Below are 6,171 nucleotides of genomic sequence, written 5' to 3' on the forward strand. Positions count from 1 at the left end.
TGGGGAGATCGAGGTTCTCCCATATAACACTGCTCCTGCGCGAGCTGCACTGGCTTCCTGTGGCCTACCGGGTGCGCTTCAAGGTGTTAGTTACCATCTTCAAAGCGCTCCATGGCACAGGGCCTAGTTACCTGCGGGATCGTGTCCTGCCCCATACATCCCTGCGACCCATTCGTTCACACAGAGAGGGTCTCCTCCGGGTGCCGTCCTCTAGAGATTGTCAGAGGGCGGTGCCCAGGAGTAGGTCCTTCTCTGTGGCGGGCCCTACCCTTTGGAACGACCTCCCCCCAGACATTAGAACAATAACCGATCTCCGCTCCTTCCGCAGTAAACTGAAGACCCACCTGTTTCGGCTAGCCGGCCTGGCATAATTCGACAACTTTTCCACCCCTAGGTAATTTTTAATTGTCAATTTTAGTTTTTAAACTATTAATGTTATTTATTGTTATTATTTATTTATTTTTTACCTCCTCTGTATGACACTGTGCTAACTGTTGCTTGTGTACGTAGCCCCGAGTCCCTGTGGGGAGAGGGGGCGACTAATAAGTTTAAATAAATAAATAAATAAATAAATAAATAAATAAATAAATAAATAAATAAATAAATAAATAATAATAATTATGGTTCGCCGCCCTGACAGTCAGATGTTGAGATTAGATTTGGCACTTTTATTCACTTAGCGATTTTATCCCAGGGATCTGTTTGATGGTATTGGTAAGTGGTGTAGGGTTTCATGCCGAAGCAGGGGGGGTTGGACTAGAAGACCTCCAAGGTCCCTTCCAACTCTGTTATTCTGTTTTCCCAAAAGAAAAACAAGAAACCAGCATGGTATTAAAGGTGTCTCGAGAGGTAAACTGTTGCGTATAAAGTGGATTTGTGCAAGTGATTTTGTCAATGGCGATGGTGTTCGATTGTTTTGGAATTGCACCCAAGACGCCTATTGGCACTACCTTGCTTTATTTACCACAGGCATTTTACAGTTTGCTGATTTTACTTGCAGGTCTTTGCATTTTCTGATTTTCTCCATTTCTTTCTAGAACTAATGTATCCTTTTCAGATATCCTCTTATCCTTGGACTTAAATTTGCAACCGGTGAAAACACCTTTTCTTTCCGTAATCCTGCAGTTGCTGATCGCGGTTACTCAAGCAACAGTCCTGATTTCTGTAGCGATGCTTGGCTCCAAATAATTTATAATGAATGTAATTAGTACTGATAATATTTCAGTAACGAATACATGCTAATTTAAAGTGAAAAGAAGAAAAGAAAGAAAGCTTAAAGTGCGGGAATTGGAAAAAAACTATTTCAGAATAGAAAAGAAAGAAGGAAAAAACACACAGCGAGGACTTCTGATCTTCATAGCAGTACAATTATAAAGTTACTTATTTTAAGATTATAGCATTATTCTTTTATTTCTATAATATAGCTCGTCTCATCATCAAAGTCATCACATCACTTTCATGCCTGATGTGAGACTAGAACTCACCATCTCCTGGCCAAGCCTGGTACTTCAGCACTAAGCCAATTTGTCTCTGTGTTAGATCGGGTAATGGAAAGGCACACACAGGCTAACGGTAACAACAGCTCTTTATTATAACACAACAAGTAAGAACAACCCAGCGAAGGTTGAGTCTGACAGCAGCCCTTTTATAAGGAGCTGTCAGACCCTTCGACCAATGAGATTAAACCTCTGTTCCCGCCGGAACAGAGGACCTTGGTGGAAACCATTATAATTAAAGCTAGTCTCTAACACCGTGGGTTTGGATTTTTTTGCAAAAATCTTCAGTTAAAAGTGAGGGAGAAAGGTGGATGGTACCTGATAAAGAGGCCTGCTTTTTGGCTTAACGCAGGCTTCAGCTCTCTCCCATTTGCTTTCTAACCCTTTGCTTTATAGAACACGTGTTGGGAATTCTTTTTGTTAGTAGGGGAATAAAAAAGGTTTAATAAAAGAATGAACTGGTAAACTTGTCTGACAGATGTAAAAGAAACAATTGGTGGGAGACAGCCTTTTGGCAACTTTCCCAGCCAAAGGCATCTGCAGGGTTGAAAATTTTTGTCAAGAGGACAATGCCATGGTCTTTTTAATATGTGTGATGTCACAATACATAGGCAAAAAGAGCAAAATTGAGTTCTTAAACTCAGAGTAGCCTTGAATGCCAAGCTGGGCAGCATATACAGGTGAAACTCGAAAAATTGGAATATTGTGCAAAAATTCACTTATTTCAGTAATGCAACTTAAAAGGTGAAACTAATATATGAGATAAGACTCATTATATGCAAAGCAAGATAGTTCAAGCTGTGATTTGTCATAATTGTGATGATTATGGCGTACAGCTCATGAAAACCCCAAATCCACTATCTCAGAAAATTAGAATATTACATGCAATCAATAAAACAAGGATTGTTTTGTCTCATGTCTCTCATTTTTCTCTTGGCAATGCCCCATAGATTTTCTATGGGGTTCAGGTCAGATGAGTTTGCTGGCCAATCAAGCACAGTAATTCCATGGTCATTGAACCAGGTTTTGGTGCTTTTGGCAGTGTGGGCAGCTGGAAAATGAAGTCAGCATCCCCATAAAGCTTGTCTGTGGAAGGAAGCATGAAGTGCTCCAAAATCTCCTGGTAGATGGCTGCGTTGACCCTGGTCTTAATGAAGCACAGTGGTCCAAAGTCCTGTTGCTCAGTGGTCCAAAGTCCTCTTTTCTGATGAGAACTTTTGCCAAAAGCACCAAAAACTGGTTCAATGACTGTGGGATTACTGTGCTTGATTGGCCTCTCCATTCTTCCTCCATACTCTGGGCCCATGGTTTCCAAATGAGATGCAAAAGTTGCTCTCATCAGAAAAAGAGGACTTCGGACCACAGAGCAACAGAAGAGCTGAAAGCTGCTATTGAAGCATCCTGGTCTTCCATAACACCTCAGCAATGCCACAGGCTGATAGCTTCCATGCCATGCCCCATTGAGACAGTAATTGTTGCAAAAGGGGCCCAAACCAAGTACTGAGTACATATGCATGCTTATACTTTTCAGAGGTCCGATATTGTTCTATGTACAATCCTTGTTTTATTGATTGCATGTAATATTCTAATTTTCTGAGATGGTGGATTTGGGGTTTTCATGAGCTGTACGCCATAATCATCACAATTATGACAAATCACGGCTTGAACTATCTTGCTTTGCATGTAATGCGTCTTATGTCATATATTAGTTTCACCTTTTAAGTTGCATTACTGAAATAAATGAACTTTTGCACAATATTCTAATTTTTCGAGTTTCACCTGTAAATTTAACAAATAAATAGTATGTCCCTGTTACTCTTTTTTTGTCTCAAATAATGTCATTATTCCCACAAACAACAATAACACACATATGTGTCTCAACTGCAGCAAACCCAAAGTGAATGCTTGACTCATAAGCAAGCCATTACAAATTGCTTCATTAGCCCCAGGTTATGGCCAAATTTAAAAACTACTGGCTTACAGCATTAACACTGTAGAAAGTTATCACCCAGCCCTCTCCCAGAAAAATGAAATATCCTAGGAAATATTGAAAAGGCAGAATATTACATTTCCCTGGATGTGAAAAGGGAGAAACATGTTTTAAAGACAGAGTAACTCCCTGCAGCTTCCTGTCTAACCCCTTTGTCAATGGGCCATTAAGATGCCCAAGCAGTCCTTTTACATAATAAAGAGTTCTCCCCTTCAGCTCCAGGGTGATGTGATTGAGGCATGATTAGCCTTTACCCAGCAGGACATTGTTAAAGTGAGTTCCTGTCTTTTGACACCCCCCAGTCACATGACTATATAGCCACACCCACCCAGTCACATGACTCCCCACCACCATCGCCCACAGAACCGATAGGAAAAAAGTATAGATTTCAACACTGGTTTAAAGTGACATGAGGATGGGCAGTTTGAAGATTGGAAACTCAACTTTCTGAAGGATTATGGAAGCCTGTTTGGGAGTTGGATTTTTTTCTTAGAAGGTTTAAGAGGGGGTTGGAGTGGTTGTTTTTCTGATCTTAAAACCACTCTGAAACTGGGTTGATATTGTATCATTTTGCCTCCACACTTCTGCAGGAATTTCACCAAATTTCAAACAAAATCACCTGAATGTGCAGGAATATTGCTGACAGTTGATTGGAAATGAGTTGATTAAAAACAGTTTTAAAATTGCTTTTTGTGATAAAGTACCTTTTTAGATGTATAAGAACTAGAAAGAGTAGAAATACGATAAAGTTCCTTTTTTTCTTCTTTGAATTTCTTTTGCATTGCTTTTTGGAAATCAGTGTTATTTTGGTTTTATACTTTTCACTTTTGAAGAATAATCTTTGTTTTTGGAAGAGATCTGTTTTGAGCAGATGATGAGACATAAACAAATTCAGTGACGTACATAACCATTGTTTTTCATTTTGCTTTTTGTTTAAATATACTCATTCTCTGCTTATTTGTTGCACTGTCTCTTAGGTTTCCTAGCATTTGAATTCTTCACCAAGGTCTCCACCCAAAAGGCATTAGAAGTTGTGAGAAATTCATTACAAGTTTTTCAAATGTATGCCTGACATCATCTTGAAGGAGTATATACAGAACATAGATTTGACTTGTCTCTACATTTAGTGATTCAAAACATAGCTCAGTTCACCATGGATTACTTGGAACTCTTCCCTTCTTCAATTTGTGGACCAAATTACAATCTTGGTTTAGATACTGTTCCAATAAAATGAAAAGGAGAACATTTGTCATGCTTGACATAATTGGATGAAAGTACATATTACAAAACTCCAATGTTATGACAGAAAAAATATATATTTTTATCCTCTGTCCCCACACCATCTTAATCATGCTTTCTTTCAACATATTTCAGGCATTATTTCCTCAAATCACTAATTTTGTCTACTAACCACACCCTGGAGGCCTGCCAACAGATAGGAAGTTTGCAAAAATTTACTTACAGTAATTCTCCCCAGGACAGAGGGGGCAATTTTTTCATCTTGTATCTATGCAATGCATGTTTCACATAAACTAAGAGGCTTCCAATGCATTCATCTTTTGCCTTAGAAAATTGGCCTTTTCCTTTTTCGGCAAATTTTCAGGTATTGCAGTACAGTTTTTTAGATGGAACAGCTAAATCTTTCGACATTATTAGAATATGGATTTGGACATTATTGAATAGGATGTATTATCTGAATTGATGAATTAAATATTAACTCAGGCACTTATTCTGAATCTCAGGATCAGTTTATACATTGTTCTTTAAAATTCTTTAGGGATTTTGTTAGATGTATTTTGACACATATTTAATAGCAGACAAATCCTGGTATCACCAGGACTATATGGTAAGAAAGAGGATGTTGGCTAAATAGTTGTTCCCCTGTAGTGCTGCAGGGGTTAGTCTTCTTCCCACTACTATTTAATATCTACATAAAGTAACTGGAAGAGATCACCTGTCATTTTAAGGTTCAATTCCATCAGTATGCTGATGATACTCAGTTTTACATCTTTACTTGAGTCATATCAGGAGAGAAGCAACTTAGAATTTCCTGACAGTTAGAACAATTAATCAGTGGAACAGCTTGCCTCCAGAAGTTGTGAATGCCCCAACACTGGAAGTCTTTAAGAAGATGTTGGATAGCCATTTGTCTGAAACGGTATAGGGTTTCCTGCCTAGGCAGGGGGTTGGACTAGAAGACCTCCAAGGTCCCTTCCAACTCTACTATTGTATTGTATTGTATTGTATTGTATTGTATTGTATATGGTTGTACTCTTGAGGTCTTGGTGTGTAGAAGCTGTGAAGGTTTGAATGTAAGAATACAATCTAAAATTAAATGCTAGCAAGTTTGGTGTTATAATTTGCCCATTGGTGCTCTTGGGTAGCTAAATATGGTAGCATGACCCATGGACTAGAAGCTCTATGGTTTGGGGATCTATCTGAATCGTAGCTTTTGCTGAAATAACAGGTAGAAGGCATGGTTAACAGAGCCTTTACCTGACTCCAGTTGAGGCCCTAACTACAGTGAATCAGGTTTTCTTTACAGCTTACTTAGACTGCTGCAATGCATTCAACATGGGCCCACCTTTAAAAATCACTTGGAAGTTTCAATTGATTCAAAATGCAGCAGCCTATATACAATCCAGGGCTCACCAGTGGAAATATATGACAATTATGGGCTCTGCA

This window comes from Natrix helvetica (assembly GCF_964273705.1).
Source record: "Natrix helvetica genome assembly, chromosome: 1".
Lineage (NCBI taxonomy): Eukaryota > Metazoa > Chordata > Lepidosauria > Squamata > Natricidae > Natrix > Natrix helvetica.